The sequence below is a fragment of the Helicoverpa armigera genome, chromosome 21 (genome assembly GCF_030705265.1).
Source record: "Helicoverpa armigera isolate CAAS_96S chromosome 21, ASM3070526v1, whole genome shotgun sequence".
NCBI classification, from domain to species: Eukaryota; Metazoa; Arthropoda; class Insecta; order Lepidoptera; family Noctuidae; genus Helicoverpa; species Helicoverpa armigera.
In genome coordinates, this window is record NC_087140.1 from 2,601,618 (window position 1) to 2,618,106 (window position 16,489).

Below are 16,489 nucleotides of genomic sequence, written 5' to 3' on the forward strand. Positions count from 1 at the left end.
ATTAATATGACGATGAGTAATTAAAATATTAATAATATTGCACTGGTTTATTTACATTGTCTTATCATTTATTTTATAAACTATATTGAAGTTTGGGATAGGGGAAGAACGTAGCATTTTATCAAGAACTAGCTGTTTGCTGCGGCTTCAACCGACTCCCCAAGTAATTAGTTTTCATAACCGTTATATAATTGAGCCTATGATACTCATAAATAACGTAAATTTCTACAGAAAAAAATACTTCAGTCTTAACTACAGTCTTAACTTGGGGTATTGGGTTGCCCGGGTAACTGGGTTGTGGAGGACAGATAGGGCAGTCGCTCCATGTAAAGCACTGGTACTCAGCTGAATACGGTTAGACTGGAAGCCGGCCCCAACATAGTTGGGAAAAAAGCTAGGTAGATGATGGTTCATTATATCCAAATTATCTATTCAAACTCACAAACTTAATTCGTTCTTTATATTATTAGTAAGATACACAGATAATATTATAGGAAGGAAGGAATAGGGTAGCAAAATAATTCCCTGCGTGGTTTTAATTAAGTTAATTAATATTTGTATAAGTTATGGTGGTTACAATATGTTACAGTACTATGCTTTGAGTTATATTAATAAGATTCGCTTCCTCTATTCTTTTTATCTTTATCTATATTTACAAGAAACATATAAGTAATATATTCTTTTGCTTACATAGCTGCTTCTACAAGTAGGTATCTGGTGAGTATTTCTTCTTTCCACACTTCGGGCTTTTGAATATAAGTCTTATATGAATCGGCACAACCATAACTTTTTTCAGTAAGATGCTGGTTATAAATGAAACCAAAACAAACACTTTCAATCAATTATTTAATTCTCAATCAAAATAGTACAATTTTTCTCCCAAAAGCGTCTCTCATCAGTCTTAATTCAAGTAATATTAGTCTTTACGTCTCATGCAATAGTCTATTTTCCAGCAATGGCAGCAGCTTGTCCGACCACAGCGACTGCGGGACCCGCCTTGATGATTCCATCACGAATGTGCTGACCAACCCTTTCCTGAAAAAAAACCAAATGTTATTAGTAAATATTACTAAAAGATATACTGTAGTTCCCGGCTGTCTTTTAACATCCTTGTCAGTCGTTACGGGTAGTCAGAAGCCAGTAAGAATGACAACCAGTCTAACAAAGGGCTATTGGGTTGCCCGGGTAACTGGGTTGAGGAGGTCAGATAGGCAGTCGCTTCTTGTAAAACACTGGTACTCTGCCGAACTCGGATAGACTGGAAGCCGACCCCAACATAGTAAGGAGATGATGATATAAGTAGTGTGTGTTACCTTAAAAGAAAACTGGAAAACGCGAAGTATTTGCCTCATATTTACATGACGAAAGCTATAGATAAGAGTTGTCATAATCACGATGTTTCTTTTGGATGAGAACTGGGTATTTCACCCTGTACCATACTACGGTATATACATACCTACATACAGTATTACTTTGTATAGGTTATGACATTTCTTTGATTCAGTATTGTATTAAAGAGAATAGTAAGCAGTCACTAACTTTGAAAAGATCATCAGTGATTCCCAATTTCTAGAAGAAAACGAATTAATCCCTCTAATATTATAAAGGCGAAAGTTGGTGAGAGTGTGTGTGTAATTTTGATACTCTTTTGCGCAAAAGCTACTGAACGGATTTTAATGATATTTTAGGGGAATATAAGTACTAGAATAAGTATTTATAGCTTTAAAGAAAATATATTATACTGTACAGAGTTATTTACAAGTTTAAAGCAAAACTATTATAAAAGAGGTATTAATATTAAAATTACATGATCATAAATTATGATCTACTTTTTTATATAGATGCAAGAACTAGTTCCTTTGCCAATTGGTTACACCTTAGGCAACTGAGTACTATTTTATTATATCAGTACCTACTATTAAACATTTTCATTAAAACTACATAGACATCCAGTCTTAACTTACAAAGCTTAAGTTACCAAAGTCATGACAAAGTAAAAAGTTAAGTAAGTAATCCTAAGTTCAAGTTACTGAGCAATTACGTGAGCTTGTTAAACCTGTTAGTTAAGGTAACACGGTTAGTTAGACTGATCTTTCTGTAGTTAAAAGTTCTAGTTATGTTCTCATAGTAGTCCTTCTTCATTATTTAAGCAGTGCAGATATTTTATTATTTATTTTATGAAATCATATGACATAAAAAAGTAAAGACAGTTTTCATTTTGATTTTAGTACCTATGGATTTCAAAAGTGAGACTTTGAATGAATATTGTAATAATTATTTTTTGTGTTATTTGGTATTGGAAGAAAATGGTACATTATTAGCATTTTCGTTAAGTAACAACCGTAAAAATCGACAAAAACTGTGAAAGGTTTTAAAAGTTTATTTTTACGTATATTACAAACTCTAATCTTTATTTTCATCATAATGAGTTCGTATCCAGATTATATATTAAGATAATAGGTATGTTAAAAAAAAACTTACAACTTTCTTAAAAAACTTCCATCTAGGTTCAGGGGCTCCCGAAACGGTCGACAAAGCCACAAAACAGGCGAACACGAAGAAAAATAATTTCGCGAAATTCATTTTAAATAAAGAACAATTATTATTTTAAAAACGAAATTCAAAAATTTTATTATGATTTTAAAAATGGAATTCTAAATTCCTATTTCAAACTCAGGTGATACGACGCGAATGATGCTCTACCTGAACAAAGGTGGGTTTAAATACTTTCTTCTTTCTAAAGTGGTTCAGCTATCTCCGCAATCAAAGTCTAGCATTTTGAGTTTTATTTTCATGGTGTTATGAGTCATATTTCAATGGAGATGGTATTAACCGTTAGTGCGTATCCAGTGCTTAGTTAGCGTGCCAAGGGGACTCCCTCGGTCCCGACTAACTTATGTTACCCGCGAATATGTTCAATTATTTATTTTGGAAATGTGATTAGTCATTGACTGATCGTAATAAATGGATATTTTCCTGCTATTATTGTAATTATAAACTATAACTATAAGCTAACTAGAATCCATGTTCAATTTTTTTTAATGTTTATCCCCTGCACCGATTATGTCATAGTTTGTTTTTAAAAAGCTAGTTATTTAGCTGATTAATTTTTATAGCACATGGTTTTTGGGAACGGGCTTTTAAGTTTGATTTTCAGTTTAAGTATATACTTACATAAGGAAGTAAATAAGGGGAGTACAAAAGGGGGAGTATATAAGAAAGTAGATAAGGAAGTTCATAAGGGGAGTACATAAATAGGTAAATACGTAAGGAAGTATTTAAGGTATGTACATAAAGAAGTTCATAAGGGGAATACATAAGTACGTACGTAAGGAAGTACATAAGGGGAATTCATAAAGAAGTATTTAAGGGGAGTAAATAAGGAAGTTCATAAGGGGAGTACATAAGTAAGTACGTAAGGAAGTACATAAGGGCAGTTCATAAGGGAGTACATAAATAAGTATTCAAGGGGAGTACATAAAGAAGTTCATAAGGGGAGGTTCATAATAAGGAAGTTTATAGATTAGACTGACTTAACTCCTCTTCTTTCTAGCCCATAACGTACCAGGGCCGCGGTAACTCTTCCGAACAATCCCGCAGCCCCGGCAGGCTTTGACCCTGGATGTGTCGCAAGTAAAGAATATAATCAAAGATCAATAAATTTTTTACTACAATAAAACACTTGACATAATTATAGTAAAAATATTACAATTAATAATAATCTAGAATCTAGATCATCACAAGATCACTTAACAATCCATAATCTTGGCATACTTTTTCAAGTGTTTACATAAATAAGTATTTTAGATTAAAATAACAAGATAGTTAATATGACACTTAACAGATTAAGTAAGATAAGTGAATTTAATTACTATTGAAAGAGGTATCCAGTTACTCAGACGGTTCATTTGTTAACTGTATTACAACCTGAGAAGTTTCTTTAAGAGGCTTTTAACTACGTACCTAGTTTTCATAAAATATTATGTGCTTTAACTTATAACGTAGACGTTAATACTAATTCATCATGCCTGTTTTGTTTTACGAGTCAGACTGAGCGGTAAGTATTATTTCTCTTGCTACATTTTAAGTAGGTAAACTTAAGGGACTTTTAATTAAATAGGCTTCTTTCTGATCAAGTAGGTAAAGTATTGGAACTCTAATAATGTACCTAAACGAATTCATAGCAACAAAAAAAACGTCGTAAAACTTTTCGGAACTAAATAATTGTAACCCAAAAGCACTGAAAATGATGATTCGTTCAAGCAAAAAAGTCGAAACGTTGATGCGTCGAATATATCATTATCTGGTTAATACTATAAGAACAGTAATAACAAAAACATAGCTTCGTAAATTGCAAATGATAGCAGCTGTTGGATAAGGGAATTCACATACAGCATCCCAGTTCACTCGCCACTAATTAACTGAGAACCTCTTATCAACCGTTTTGCGGTCACAAACTGACTCATCACAACCTTATTCTGTACTGCATAAAGGCCAAAATTGTATGAGATGTTATTTAAGAGATGCAAAAGTAAGTTTGTTGTGTTAAATAAAGTTGGTATAAATATGCTATAATCGTTGGTAGAGCATCATTCGTAGCCATTGCACTTCAGTGTTATTTTGAATCAAGAATTATTTGAATAAATTATTATTTTATTTTAATAATTAAATAAATAACTATTAAAATGAACTTCTCAAGAATATTTTTGTTCGTGTTCGCGTGTTTGGTGGCAGCGTGCAGCGTGTCGGCCGCGCCCGAGCCCAGGTGGAAGGTCTTCAAGAAAATTGTAAGTTGTTTCTTTATTCTATCCCTAATATAAGATACTTAATAGTTTTCATTGTTAAAGTGTATAAGTAACTGAATCGAGTACATTACTAAGAAGTCTTTTAATCATTTTCCAAAATATCATTTAAACTGGTCGGGACACTGGTGAAATACAATATTGTTTAAGACAGTTTACCACACATAATTTTAAAACATTGATTATCCCTTCTGCCAACGTTTTATAATTCAGTTCAAAGTGCCAAGATTGTGTTGATCCGATTAACCACTACGGCTGTCAAAATGCTTGTTTACAAAATGTTTTCAATCTAAGATAGTACTCGTTAAATTGAATTATACTACCTTTCATTGAAAGTAAAGTTTTTCAAGAGTACTCACGCAGTCCTTTATAGTTTAAGGATTAAATGACCGGTAGATTTCTAATTAGAGTTTTTCTAACAACAGAATTTAATATCTGTGAGATTTATTTTTCGTATCAAACTTGTATGACCAGCCATTTTTTTCTAATTTTTCAGGAGAAGGTGGGCCGTAACATCAGGGATGGTATCGTCAAAGCTGGACCAGCGATAGCAGTCCTCGGTGAAGCCAAAGCCTTAGGATAAAAATCTATAATAATATGTAATAGTATTACTAATTAAGATTTAAGTCGCATTTAAATACTCATTCTGCCATAATAAATATTTTTTAAGTACTTATTTCTTTGTTTGTTTTTGCACCTGATTATTTCAATTAATAGGCGAATTATTGCCTCAAATACTAGCAATTTGAGTAAGTTACCAACATTTATAATGGCGTTCTCATGATGATGTCCTCCTAGCCGATTATCGGCTACAGCAGTTGTCCTCACGAGAGGAGATCAGGCAGCTGCGCAGGACATATTATAGTGCACCAACATTAACGCAGACACTGGTGCACTCTTCTTCACTCACTTAATTGATATATAACTTGCTGTGGAAGTTTATTACTCTAGGTATCGCAGAATTATAGATTTACCCCCTGAATATAAGACAATATTGGTATATGGTGATGTGTTGGTAGCATACATAAAATATGTAGGGAATTCTAATGAATGGGCTTCTATTGCAAAAAATCCTGCACAGACTCTAGTTTATCATAACGATCGACGGCGACGTTGAAAAAAGATATGAGATCCTTTCCCAATGTCGCCGTCGTTGGAGTCGGCTTTTAGTCTGTCCTGCTAAGTACCAGAATATTCAAAAATCTACCCAGTTACTAAGTTAACCCTATACAGCCTTGGTTGGACTAAATGTCAGACTTTCTGGCGTCTGACACACCGTAACAGATGTCAAAGGTGTTCAAATAACAGCCGCAATAGCGCAACCTCTGAAAAACGGAAGAACTCGTCATGATCAGATGTTTTCACATCAGACGACCGCGCCAAACATCAAGCTGATGTTTTATTGGTATAATATGTGCTTTGAGGTACACAGTTTGTATCCATACTGAAGTAAGAAAGAGGAAACATGTTTACTTCTTTGTACCCTCATCTAACGAACCTTTTCCCAACTGTGTGGTCGGCTTCGAGTCCAGATTTAGTTGAGTAAAAGTGTTACCCAGGTAACCTCTTTTTAAGACTGGTTGTGAGACTTACTGGCTTCTGACTACCCGTATCGACTGCCAAAGGTAATGACGGCAGATGTTTGTTTGTACCCTAAAGGCTCTAAAACTACTTAACCAATTTGAAAAGCTACACTCTTCCCAAGTAACATAGGCTACATTATATCTACTGGCATAAAATATCGTGCAGTAGTTTCTACGGGACTTGGGTGAAACCGCGGAAAAGTGGCTAGTCTTGTAATAAAATGGAACCCAGCATAAAAAATTAATGTATTTCAATTGAATCATCTTTTTCAATTATCATGAAAGAGATTTTCAAAACAAGCTTGATCCAGGTCAACAAACTCCCAAGTGTCGGTGTGGGTTCGATTCCAGGTCACGCAAGAACCTATTCAACTTTATATGTTCTTTCTAAGTATATCTTGGGCAACAATGACTAATTGAAGGGAATGATGAAACAAAAAAGTAAACTTAAAATCATTTATTTCATAGCTCTTTGAGTATTACATTAAATAAATACAAATATATTTACAAATTACATAAGATATGTTTTGATATTCGAGGTTATAATACTTTAAACATTATTGCTTAACAGTTAAGGTCTATTTTCCGATAGCTTTAGCCTGGCCCAGGACTTCGATGGCAGGCCCAGCTTTGATGACACCGTCCCTAATGTTACGACCCACCTTCTCCTGGAAAACAAGAAATAATATATTTATTAGGAATGATTTAATTCAAGTTTATGAAAAAGAAGTAAAAGCAATAGGAATCCGTGCCATGGCGTTTCTATGATAATTCTATAGTTATGATATCTGATCAAGATGTGATCCTAATTGCCATTACTTTTTAGTGTCACAATCAAAAATAGAAAGCGAAAATCAGCGATATTCTATCGACTCCTTTGAAATTCAAGAAAACTAAGAGGTACACTTAGTTTTTTGAACTTACAATTTTCTTGAAGACCTTCCACCTGGGCTCGGGCGCCGCCGACACGCTGCACGCTGCCACCAAACACGCGAACACAAACAACAAAACACGAGAGAAATTCATTTTTAGAATTATTTATTCAAAATTAGAATTATTATTTGAATACAGGAAGACTGGCTGGTATTGAATGATGCTCTATTTTCAAAAATGTCATTTATATACTAGACAAAGTAATCAAATTATTATTAGCAATCAATAAACTGAAGACCGGGCAATAATCAGCTTTAACCCCTAAGCTTAAAGATGTGATTGCTTCGTCAACAGTGAATGTGGCTGTAAATGTAAGTTTGTTTTGAAAAAGCGTTTTGTTTAGCCGACCTCAGAAAAGTCCCGGGTCTGGATGTAAATATAATCCCCCGTATCAATATGTTTACATTTATAAAGAATTTTTGAAAATCAGGAATCCCATTTTTAAACTGTAGGTTGTAATTTTTCAACTGAATGCAGCTAAGACTAACCTGATAGTCTTTGGTAAGACTGGCTATCAGACTTTCTGGCTGCTAACTACCGGTACTGCCAAAAATGTCGATGAATATGACAGCCGGGACTCACCAATATTATGTGCCTTCCGGGACACAGTGGAACACAAAACATACGGCAGGCATTTAATTTTATTATTTCTTTAATATTCCTACATGTAATTTGATTCAGATGGAGTCGCGGGAATATACGAGTAAAAAATATGCTCAATAATTCGATAATAAGCTCTTAATGAGGTTCCGCCTGCTAAAATTGGGTATAATTACATCATAATATAATTAACTTATATTCATCGGGACCCAGAATTATTGGAGCAGAAAGGACGTAGGCAGTTCATGTACGCTTTTATTATAGTTGTCTTAGAAGTTATAAATAGAGGATATTAATAAACTACGCACACGACTAAGCCGGTGGCCGGTGGAAAAAAATATATTATTACTAGCTTCCGCCCGCGGCTTCGCACGCGTAGAGTTCGGACATCGAGTTTCCAGAATTTTCTTTGCTATAAACCTCACGGAGCCCAAGACCTTTCCAACGAATGCAAAACCGTGGAAATCGGTTTGTGCATTCTAAGGTTATAGCGTCAGGGAGGAAAACCCGACTTATTTTTATATAATAGATAGGAAATCTTGATTTCAACCAAAGTTTTCACTCGGTGTGATACCGGCTAAATACCTGATCTTTATAAAGTGTGTACTACCATTCATCTTCATTCTAATTTACGTTCCCAAACAAACTATGCACCAATTTTGAGCAATCATTTACTATTAGAAAGCCACGTAATATATTAAAACTTGTTAACAAAAGACACTTGAATTGGTGAGTTTTCAGAGTAAAACTCATGGAAATAATGACTAATAAAGAGGATATCATTGTTATTAATTAATTATTATTTAATATGAATTCTAACAACAAAATTAAATTAGCCTCAAATAATGATGCTCTAAACATGATCATAATATTTTGAGTACAGGGAAGTACCACTTATCTCTTCGTGTTTATTATTACTACTAATATTACACGTGTTATTAAATTCATAACAATGATAAGTGCCAATTAAATAATCATTACTTAACGATTGAAGCTCGTGATTATCATTCTAAACAGCCTTATCATCGATCGATCCGTGCGAACACTAGATCAACGGATCTAGCCCGACTTCTGTGCACTAGGTCCCGGGTTTGATTCCTAAGTCGGGCCTGAACTTGCTTTGTGGGTTTTAGAAACTTTCACAAGGCAACCCGGAGTCTGGAAGTTGGTGAATGATTCACCCGTTGCAAAAGAGATCATGTTAATGTCGATCCTGCACCTGATTTCGCGTTGGAAATGTACCTAACCGAAGTTGAGAAGGTCAAATTTGTAGTCCTCATTCCACGATAAGATACAACCAATAGTTAGCAGATACAACCAATACTTACTTTAATAGTGGAGTTCCAAAAAAACTTGAATCAAAACATTCGCACGGGGAATAACTTTAGCATCTCACTATCGGGACTTTTCTGAGGTCGCCTCAATGAAACGCACTATCTGTACAAACTTATATTTACAGTTACATTCATTGTTTACAAATTAAAACAGCCTCTACGTTGAGGACTTAAAGCTGATAATTGCATGGTTGTCACTTTATTGAGTGCACATAATACTTTGTTTACTTAGTCCAGTATATAAATGACATGTTCTTAAGTAGAGCATCATTCAATACCAGCCAGTGTTCCTGTATTCAAAAAATAATTCTAATTTTGAATAAATAATAGTAAAGATGAATTTCTCTCGTGTATTGTTGTTCGTGTTCGCGTGTTTGGTGGCAGCGTGCAGCGTGTCGGCCGCGCCCGAGCCCAGGTGGAAGGTCTTCAAGAAAATTGTAAGTTACTTTATTTATTTTTGAAATGTAATATTTCTCATTTATTTATATAAATAGTATAATATTTGTCCTTTTACAAGCTAAAGCTAAGCTATTATATTAAAGACAATTAAATTAAATTTAAAGTGATTTTGACCTTTCAAATATTTTTTCAGTTTTATAGCACTATTCAGTAGTCTAACCTTATAGATAATAGACAGTTAGTAGCACTTCTACTTAATGTGCCTTATGAAAACTGGCCATAAGGCAGCTTTGAGGTAAATCTGACACAAAAACATATGAAGAACATTGTTTTTTGTTTTCATATTAGTGTGAGACCACAAATGAAGTGTACATACCCAATTATCCTTGCGGATTATTCAAACGACAAAGGTTTTATGTACCCCCAAAAAGTTCTCATTTGCTAAATCGCATTGAATGATTACTAATAATGTTTGTTTTGTTTTTCCAGGAGAAGATGGGTCGTAACATCAGGGACGGTGTCATCAAGGCTGGGCCTGCCATCGAAGTCCTGGGCCAGGCTAAAGCTATTGGAAAATAGACCTTAACTATTAAGCAATAATGTTCAAAGTATTATAATTGTACATTACCTCGAATACCAAAACATATCTTATGTAATTTGTAAATATTTTTTTATTTATTTAATGTAATACTCAAAGTGCCATATAATTAAATTGATTTTAGTGTTATTTACTTGTTTTTTTTTATCATCATCATATAAAAAGGAGCCTTTGTCTATCACCTATCTCTGTATCAAAAGATATATCTCAAGCGGTTCAACCATTTTAGCTCATTAACACAACATACATACAGATTAAGTACTTCATTATGTAATCAATCTCTCTTCCAAATTTTCATCTTGAGCTGTTTAGCCGTTTTACAACACAATAAGAAGTTATTTTTATATGAAGACTTATTTCTCTGCGGTTTTATTACCTGTAACGTGATAAAGTATAGCCTACGTTACTGGGAGATAGTTTAGCTTCCCAAAAGTGAAAATATTTTTAATATCTGTTCTGTAGTTTTGGAACCAAACAATCAAATATGTTTCCTCTTTTTAGGGTTCCGTACCCAAAGGGTAAAACGGGACCCTATTGTTTTCGCCCCTCTGTCCGTCCGTCCGTCCGTCCATCTGTCACCAGGCTGTATCTCATGAACCGTAATAGTTAGAGTAGAAATTTTCACAGATGATATATTTCTGTTGCAGTTATAATAACAAATACTGAAAACTAGAATATAATCAATATTTTGGGGGGCTCCCATACAGCAAACGCGACTTTTTGGCTCATTTTTGCTCGATATCGATAACGGCAACAGGTAGATGCTTGAAATATTCACAGAATATGAAATGTATTATAATTTAGGAACGTTTTATAAATAATAGTAAGGAACCCTTCGTGCTCAAGTCCGACTCGCACTTGGCCGGTTTTTTTTATATCAGAATATATAAAATTGTTCCTCAAATTCTGAGAATCCTGGGTTTCGGTTCAATCAAATCAAACCAAAGCTACGCAAACAAGTTGATTGATTGATTCGGTTCAGCTATCGAACTTGTACACGCAACAGACAGATTAATTTATTAAAGTCTTGCCAATTGTTTTTTATAGAGTCAGTCCTACTGGCAAAATTATCTGTTTTTCGGCTCCCGCTGTGAGTGTAATAAGAGAAAGCGTCAGACTCTTACTGACTAAACTCCGCCATGTTTCTTTTTAAGCCCTTTATGTACCAGCGCCGCGGTAACTAGCGCAATGTCGTTTACAACACACACACACACACACTAATCGATTACTCGACATCCGTACGTCATTTTAGGGTTCCAGCAGAATACCAGCGTCAGGTATTTTACCTGACACATGCTGAGCTGGACTCCCATTCGATCCAAACTTTAGTCATAATGCACCGCGCCGTTAATTTCTGGTTGTATTTTTATGTTTCTCTTTTTACCCACTTTTTGTTTTGTTATTTCTTATTGTGTATCCTTGTTGTGTCTTTTGTTTGGAATGAATCAATGTTTTGTTTATCTATCTATCTATCAATGAATACCGCAGTACTACCTCGGCAGGAATTGTGAAAAAATATCTGCTTCTCAAGCAAGAGTGTGCGGTTAGTCAATGTATTATTTCATTATCAGTAGGTATATCTTATGTGCCTTACCTTTGCCAAATATGTTGGAGTCCAGTCTAACCGGATGCAGCTGAGTACCAATGTATATGAAATGTGCAGGGTATTACTAATCGGCGTAGATGATTCAAATCAGATCAGATCAAAATCAAAATCTTTTTATTTCACATAGGCCTTTGCAGGCACCTATGAAACGTCACACTATTTACACGGTTCCAAAAACTTGGCCTCATTTAGAAGAGCCAGCAAGGAACTCCATAGACACTCTTTTTAAAAAGTAATATTTTCACAAACAGTCTTTTACATCACAATAATAGTAAGCTGACAAAATTATACAATGCAACTGCAAGTGAAACTGTAAATCTATACAATCCAAAGAGAGAATTAATTTTATATGATCAACATTAATATTTGTACTGACAACACTGTTAATTACTGCAGTGATTTTGACATATTATGTCAATCCTAAGTTTTGGTGGACGCGCGTTCGCATGGAAGACGACATCCAAAGTTATTTTAATTTGTGATAAAATGTGTTCTAGATAAATAAATGTCTATGGACTTTCTTGCCGGCTCTTCTCCATGAGACCAACTTTTTGGAACCGTGCAACTAGTGTGACGTTTTATAGGAGCCTGCAAAGGCCTATTTGAAATAAAAACATCTGACTTTGACTTAGTATATCCAAGAAGTTATTGTAATACGATTTGACGTTTTATTTCTGACGAAGGCTAGGAGATCATACCCTAGCTTATACAAGCGAGGAGCTCCTCCTTGTTCCTCCTTGCATATGGATACCTACAAATCAATCTAAAGGTTGAAGAAAAACACACAATAAGTATTAATTTTCCTAGTTTCTTCCCAACTATATTATCTAACTGGATGCAGCTTACTACCAATGTTTAACAGTTAGTGGTTGCCTATCTGACCTTCTCTACCCAGTTACTAGGCAACCCGATACTTCTTGGTAAGACTGGTTGTCACTTTCTGACTTCTGACTACCCAATACCAATAACAGCTGACAAAGATGTTCAAATGACAGCCGAGAGTCATTGACCACTAGGAACTCGTTCTGACAAGATCATCATCATCATCATCTCAGCCATAGGACGTACACTGCTGAACATAGGCCTCCCCCTTAGATCTCCATCAACCATTGCAGAAAAAAGGTAAGAAGAAAACAATCAAATAACTTACAAAACAATATATTTTCACAGCATAATAAATAATATTTACAAAGTATATTCTATTAGTAGTACTAATATAATACTATAGTTATTTATCCCAAAGCCTTGGCTTGACCGATGACGGCGATGGCTGGCCCAGCTTTGATGACACCATCACGGACGTTGCGGCCAACTTTCTCCTGAAAAAATGAATAAACGAGTCAGTAAAATCCTTACTAAAATTATAAATGGGACAGGCAGTTGTTGTTTGTACTTTAAAGGCTCCAAACCTACTGAATCGATTTGAAAAATTATTTCACTTTTGGGAAACCAGACTAACCCCGAGTAGGGCTGGGGTCCCCGGGTTTCCCCGGATTTGTCCTCGTTTGGAGGCTGTCAGGGGGCCGTCCAGGCGGGGTTTCAAGAAGTGTCTTTTCATGTAATGAAGCACCTCATTGAATTTAAGTATATGTTAATAGTAAATGGATTACAAATTAGGTAATATTTTGTTTTAAAAAAATCGTACTCGTTCGTGAAAAAAATGCGATTTACGCCAAATGTCCCGGTTTTTTAAATGTTTATCCGGGTTTGGCGAAATTCGAGATGGCAGCCCTAACCCCGAGTAACACAGTTTCCCGCGGGTGAAACCGCGGGAGACCGTTAGCAAAAGCCTATAAAGACAAAAGTTAAAGAACAATTCCTTCCGGAGCAATTTCTCTACGTCATCAGCTTTATCAGTTGAACTTGAGGGATTAAGCAAAAAAAAAATCTAATTGTTACAATTAATTTTTCCGATTCGCTTTGAAAAACGTAAATATCACATCAAGTTATGATTTTGTGAATGTCTGTCTACACTTCTACCCACAGAGCTCATAGAGTATGATGATAATTTTTAAATAGGTAGTCAAAAAATAAACAACTTACAATTTTCTTGAAGACCTTCCACCTGGGCTCGGGCGCCGCCGACACGCTGCACGCTGCCACCAAACACGCGAACACGAACAACAATACACGAGAGAAATTCATCTTTACTATTATTTATTATTCAAAATTAGAATTATTATTATTTCGTTCGAATTCACGAAGACACTTATGAATTGAATGATGTTTGGTTTTCAAAATGCTCACTTTATATACTAGTATACTGTCCAAGTTATTGTTTGCAAATGCTAAACTTAATGTCATACGAATATAAACCTTATGCCGTTAATATAAAGACTATCGGTAGTTCTCCATTCGTTTCTCGTGTGTAAAATGTATGTTTGTATTGATAACGGTATGTGGTCTGTTGACTGCAGGGAACTCCCGATTCTGTGAGCATTTTGCAGTCCCCAGCTTTACCGCGAAAATATGACATTGTATTTAACCGTTTTTGAAAAATGAGCTTTAGTAGGTAAATAACAAGGATCATTTTGCATAATTTCATGATAGAAATTGCTAATACTTGGATAGATTTTGTAACAAAAAAGAACCTGGTGTACAAAATCTTACATTTTAATTATTATTTTTTACGTTAATTTAAACAATATGCTTTGATGAAAAATAGTAGTTTTATTTTCTAAAGCTAGTATGTAGGTATATATTTTTTAAGTTCTTAATTTTGTAAAATTATTTTCAGAAATAAAAGTTGTTTATTGAAAATTCTGAAAGTGATTTTAAGGCTATTATTAGTCGAAAGCTAAGCTCTATATAATTAGTTCCACTCATTAATATAATAGTTAGCGTGGGAGTACTAAATCTACGCCTCCACGTTTAGTCTTTGAGCTAAAAAGGCTTAATATTTTATAGATAACCTAACTTATCTATACCTAGAAATGTAATAAAGGAGCAATATTTTTTGTTTGTCTATTTGTACCTCCAAACTCTCCAAAACTACTCAAACAATCTAACTGTCGGAAAATTCACTCTTCCCGAGTTATGTAGGCTATATTTTAACTCGGTACGGGTAATAGTTTTGACAGGATGCGGGTGTAACCATGGGATAACTACTATATGAATCAATACTAATATTATAAACCTAAACTTTTTGTTTTAATGATTGCACTAATCTCTAAAATAATTTGCAGTTTTTTGAAGAGTTATTAATTTCAATGTTAGATATCTTAAGTAAGTATTCTTCAGCATCATAATATTTTCAAAATTCTAAACGGAATATTTATCTAATAAAATAATGTTTTTTCCTCTAACCGTGATCTAGGAAATAAGAGTCAAAGCAGGTCATTCCCCTAGTTAGCATTTACTAGTACAACGTAATTATTATTAGTGATTCATTCACAAACAAAGAATTTACTACATTTCACAGTCATCATCATCTGCCTAGCTTTTTTCAACTATGTTGGGGTCGGCTCCCAGTCTAACCGGACGCAGCTGAGTACCAGTGCTTTACAAGGAGCAACTGGCTATCTGACGCCCTCAACCCAGTTACCCGGGCCACCCGATACCCCTTGGTTAGACTGGTGTCAGACTTACTGGCTTCTGACTACCCGTAACGACTGCCAAGGATGTTAAATGGCAGCCGGTAACTACAGTTTACCGTGCCATCCGAAACATGGAAGAACACGTCAAGAATAGATGGTCACCCATCCACGAACCGACCGCGAAAAACGTTGCTTAACCTTATGATTGATAGATCCGCGATAAAAAATATCCAATCAGATCGTTTATCTATTTAGATAATGTTTTTTCCTCTAACTTAGATCTAGGAAATAAGAGTCAGAGCAGGTCATTCCCCTAGTTAACATTTACTAGTAAAACGTAATTATTATCACTGATTCATTCATGAACAAAGAATTTACTACAGATCATAATAATATACCTAGTTATGTAAATTATTATAGTACACTGCGTGCCAATAAACCTAGGTAGCTTTACAAATGACTTTTGAATATAGCAAGTTTGCTTGAAATGGCATAGGTTTTTACTTTCTTGAGGGTTTTTTTACAGTCATTTATTTAAAGCTGCTGTCGTTATAGTTTGTTACCATCATTTTAAAGAATATACCTAGTAGGTAAATAAAAAAAATAAACGTAATGCTTTATTGATGCAAATCCTTTCAATTGTAAACCATTTTTTATATGGTATGTCGCTTTGTAGCTAAAACGGCTGTATCTATTGAGATAGGATAAGTATAAAAAGATGAATGGTCTCACACGAAAGTAATCTCAGGTAAAATAGACTACCTATGTAGTTAGTTTATATAAGATATAAGTAAGAACAATAGTATCACCTGATGACTCGTCACATCAACTACACTAAAATGCAGTTTTCTTTGTAAATAATGTAAAAAAGAGTAAATAAGAAGAATTAGCACTTCCTAAATAACCAGGATTTTTGCTCTTACGTGTAATTACCACTATGAATAACACGGTTTAGTCCCGTCAATACTTTGTGTGAACCACCAGTTAAAACCACTCCATCTTGAACCATTTTACTTGATAACTTTCATACAAGAACGGGTCTACTTATACTGGAGTTATGTTAATGATATGACGTATTACAAACGAATGCGTAACTAA

General features: G+C 34.6%; 1 long non-coding RNA gene and 1 other non-coding gene across 2 annotated transcripts; one reads left to right on the top strand and one right to left on the bottom strand.

Annotated features, from left to right (window-relative positions):
• Positions 1–4,308: 4,308 nt before the first annotated feature.
• On the top strand, positions 4,309–5,478 carry LOC126056340 (uncharacterized). Its single transcript, XR_010277538.1, has 2 exons — positions 4,309–4,787; positions 5,299–5,478. It is a non-coding gene; the product is annotated as an uncharacterized LOC126056340 (transcript).
• Positions 5,479–12,997: 7,519 nt separating this feature from the next.
• LOC126056341 (uncharacterized) lies at positions 12,998–14,059 on the bottom strand. Its single transcript, XR_010277535.1, has 2 exons — positions 13,899–14,059; positions 12,998–13,174 (listed from the first exon to the last, which is right to left on the bottom strand). It is a non-coding gene; the product is annotated as an uncharacterized LOC126056341 (long non-coding RNA).
• Positions 14,060–16,489: the final 2,430 nt, after the last annotated feature.